This window comes from Vombatus ursinus, unplaced genomic scaffold (assembly GCF_900497805.2).
Source record: "Vombatus ursinus unplaced genomic scaffold, bare-nosed wombat genome assembly UNPS02014772.1, whole genome shotgun sequence".
NCBI classification, from domain to species: Eukaryota; Metazoa; Chordata; class Mammalia; order Diprotodontia; family Vombatidae; genus Vombatus; species Vombatus ursinus.
This window is the reverse complement of record NW_020954550.1, coordinates 11877011-11881682: the sequence shown is the minus strand read 5'-3', so window position 1 is coordinate 11881682 and position 4672 is coordinate 11877011. Positions and strand designations below refer to the sequence as shown.

The 4672-nt window shown below is 34.1% G+C and overlaps 1 pseudogene; it reads right to left on the bottom strand.

The window, feature by feature from the left end:
• Positions 1 to 1928: 1928 nt before the first annotated feature.
• LOC114044079 lies at positions 1929 to 2481 on the bottom strand (annotated as a pseudogene).
• Positions 2482 to 4672: the final 2191 nt, after the last annotated feature.

Sequence of the window (4672 nt, the reverse complement as noted above, 5' to 3'; positions counted from 1 at the left end):
GCTCTCTGCTGCCCCCCATTGGAGTCCATCCACCATAGTCTATTCACCTTAGATGTTTCTGTCCCCAAGTACCAGGCTGCCTTTAAGTTCTGAGATATGCATCCAATGCAATGCTTTGAACATAATAGGTACTTGAACTGCTCCATAATTAAAATTAAATTATACCAGAGTTCAGGATCCATCCTACCCAATAATTGGTTCTCTTCCTATCTGAAATAAGAATACATTTGCCCTAAACTTCAAATAAACTTGGATGCATAGGCTGTGTACTGTTTGTTATATCAAGACTCTTGACTTATTAAATTAAAGCTTGAAGGAGTTTATTAAAACTACAATTCTTTTGTAACTACACCCTAGGATAAAAATGTGGTCAGGGGCAATAATTGACCCTTGTTGAATGTTATACAACATACAAGTATAATAAATGCTCATTGAGTGGATGAGTTGTTGTCTTCTCACAAAGTCATGAAGTGTATCTTTTGTTATGTGATAATGCAGGTATGTGCACACCAAACACCTAGCCTAATGCTGTACATGTTGTGTGTTCAATAAACAGTTGACTGATTAACATACAGACTAATGAAGGGAAAAGATAGCAGTGTACTTTTTTCCTGTATATTCACTTTTTTAATTTAAGTGTTAAAAGTTTATTTGGAAAAAAATGTTGAAAATATGAACATTCATATTTCTGAAATGCTATGCCTCAGGAGTGTTTGGAGAAAGGAAAAAAATCCTCTCCTTTTCTTCACCATCATTTACACACAAGTAAAAATGTCTATTACTTTCATGTAATTAATTGTACAAAACATCTTCATTCTACTGTCCTTCACTGAAAGTGCCCTTTCTAGGTTATTTTATGGTCAGTACTTGATTATAATCAAAAGGAAGTTATTTGCAACTAAATTTGGCCAATGAAGAAAGGAGAGATGGAGAGTTTTTGCTGGCATCTGACTCTTCCAAATGAACTTGTCAATAATATAAGCTGGTACGTTCCTAGAACCTGATTTTGGATGAATATTCAATGGTTCTTTCTCCCTCAATGTTCCTGGAAGAATGAGGTGAACCAAGAGAGGCTGACCTCATTATTGGTTTATTCATTGTTTATTCAGTGTTGCTTTTTTCTTTAGAGAGATGACCTCACCCTACCCTTCCCTGATTTGTTAAACTAGGAACCACTAAACTTTTTTTTGCTTTTATTTAGATATGAGTTTTAAGGTAGTAATGGTCCCAAACTTTCAAACATCACATTGGGAAAAAAGAATCATGGTTCTAGCTAAATTCCTAGCTGTATATTTAAATAGCCTTGCACTGACAAGTAACAGTCATACTGTGTGTGTGTGTGTGTGTGTGTGTGTTTTAAACATCCATAATTGTCTTCATTTCCTTGGCTTAAGCTTTTGCTGCTACATACCATTAAAAAATAAAATCTGGGCTCAGGTGGATCTCTACATTAAGCATTCTACCTTATCCAACAGAAATGAAGTAAAACCACATTTTATATAGGTAACTGCTGTCTCAAAGCAAACTTTTACTCTACATTCCATCATGGAGAGTACCATCCATCCCAATCCTACCTACCCTTAAAGGCTATGAACCTAGTTTTCTGTACAGAAGGAAGGGCAAGATGAAAATTCCTAAGTGGTTAATAGGATGAAAACAAGAATTGATTTCCTAAAAAAAAATAAGTCATGCTTTCTCAAATCTTTGGTAAAGACATCAGCTACAATAATCCAAAGTTACCCACACCACAAATCACATGGCACATTTTGTAATTAAATATTTCTGATTTGGGGTGTGTGTAAACAGGTGAGGAAATGCATTAAGAAAGCCAACAGGATTTCCTTTGTTTCTACAAAATATACACTATATACAAGACCAGCTCTTCCTTTGATCAAATCCTTGGGGAGGAAGAAAGGAGAAGAATGTTACTATTTCCACTCCCCTTTCTGTGTCATTTTCTTCTCTTCCTTTCTCTCCTGCTTGGCCAGCTTATTTTTCTCCTTTTTTCAGTATGTCCTGTTCCTTCTTCCCCTGAGACTCATTCTGCAGTGAATCTTGTTCCAATTTTTAAGCATTCAGGACATCTTATACATTGGTATTTAAAAAAAGAGATTTATCAAACCCAATGTTTATCGTACTAACAACTGACCCATCTTTCTCATTTGCTTTATCCTCCTCATTTGTCACATTAAACTGAGTCAGAAGGGTGACTTTCCAGTGTTTCTCCTCCTTTGATACCATCTTGAGTTTCACTACAATCCATACCTGTTTCTCAATGAAGGTAGCAATGGCTTATATTCCTCTTTTCTTTTTTTTTTCTTTGGTGATAACACTCTGGATTTCTGACTACAGCTTGATAATCTCCCTGCAGATATCAAGATGTAAGTCTTCTGTCAGAAAGGTGGCCAGAATTCCCTGCAGCCAATCTAACCTCTCATCTTTGTCATCTTCCTGTAGGATTCCCTGGATGTAGGTACCATATCAGTCAGGTCCCCTCCAGCACCTCCAAGCATATATCCAGCCAAGGACAGAATCTATGGCCTTCATCTGAGGCCATGACTCTGCTGGGTACTATCATCTTAGTATTGGGTCCTATCTCTGTAGTTCACTTTTAATAAAGTCTTTGTTGTTTTCTTGGAGAGTATTTTACATGAAACTGTCTCTGAACAAGAAACATTTATGAAAAATAATCTATACACATTTTAAGCAATATCTTTTTTATGGCAAATGCATTTCTTCAGCTAGTAGAATTGCAGACATAATGTTAGAAGATTCCCAACTGAATAAAGAGACAAGATGTAGGTCAAGGCAATACAATTGGAGCAAATCTAAGAAAGAAAATTGCTTTCATTTGCAGAATAAGACATATAGACAGAAAGGCAGAGAGATAGATAATAGATTGATAGATGTATATTGTCATGTACATATATATGCACACATATAATATGCATATATATTTATATACAACCATTCATAAAATTTATTTTGCTTGACTATGTTTCATTATTAGCTCATTTTTCCTTCTGAACAGAGAATAAGTAAACCCATACCTTTTCTATCTCTACATGTGGAGATTATTTCAAGTGACTAAACCTTGACAACTAGCAATTAAGATCCCTGAGTTCAAGGCTGACCTGGATGTAATGGAATTATGAGAAGACTTTAGGTGTCTTCATGTCTCCATAACTATCTCAGTTTTATCATCTGTAAAATGGAGTTAATAATAGCTGCTTACTTCACAAAAAAGTTGTCAAGTTCAAAGGAGATCATGGTGAAGTACTTTGAAAAAAAAATATAACAAGTTAAACAAATTCAAAATGGTTTGGGCATTTTTGTATTCTCCCTAAGTACAGATAAATAAGTGAGAAAGAGAAAGAGAGAGAGAGAGACAGAGACAGAGAGACAGACAGAAACAGAGACAGAGAGAGACAGAGGAAGAAAGGGAGTATACATTTACACATACCCACATTCACATACATGTTCATAAAAATATGTGTAATATGAAATATAATCTATATTGATTAATCTGTAGATTTATTTTCTTTTTTCATTACAAATTTATTTTATTTTCAATTCATAGAACAGAACAAGCATTTCTGTAATACAGTATAATAAAAAAAAAAGGTGATTGCACATGAAACTGCAAATCTACCATGGACAACTTGTTATTCCCTCCAAATATAAAACAAAGTTATCGTGTAAACTTCTTTTTCTTTTTCCTTTTTTTCTTCCTTCCCCCCCCACCCTAGAGATAACATATTATCTCCCTGTTAGCAAAATATTTTGTAGAAAACAGTTCTCCCTGTCAAAATTCCAGTTTGTTGCTATCTAATCATAGATCAATGAAAATTAAATAAAATATTAAATGAATCTTTATAGTGTAAAATCATGTTTAAATTCATATCATAAACTATAACTAATGACCAAGCAAAATAAATAAATATCTATATATGTGTGCATATAATACATGTATAATAAAATGTTGATGCAGAACAAGGTTATCAAATAAATTATTGAAACACCTAGTATTCATTAAACATTTGTTGTAACAATGAATGACCCATTAAAAACAATAAAATATTGTGAAATGAGTATATACAAAGTCATCAAGGTAAAATCTTAATAATAATAATTCAAACCCACTGATCATCAAAGGGCTACCCTAAACTATGTTATCAAAACAGAGCAGTGCAGTAAGAAACAAAAATCAAACCAATTTAGTATTAACATTTAACATAAATTACTAAAGTAAGATTGTAATAAGTCATCAGATCAAAGCAATCAAGAACAAATATGTGTGTGTGTATTTGAGGTGATTGATGCTTAATTATTTAACAGACAATCAAAAGCAAGAAAAATGACACCCATCTAGAAGGGAAGCTGTTTCCTGTGGATTTCACATTGTCTTCTCCAAGTAAGCATTTTTAGGGACACTTTCTTAGTATTACAACATATTTAAAGAAGAAAAGAACACTTGCCTTTTCTGTGACAATTGCAGCCTGAGCCATCTGGTTCTACTGGGGAGGCTAGAGAGTGGCATAGTACAGCCCACAGTGAAAACAAACAACATGCAGAGAAAACAAGTGTAGGTCCACCCCTGGACTCTGTTAGCCAAGAAGCAGCATGCATCAGGAGTAAAAGAGATATACAGTGACAAGCAAAGATGGCAAGA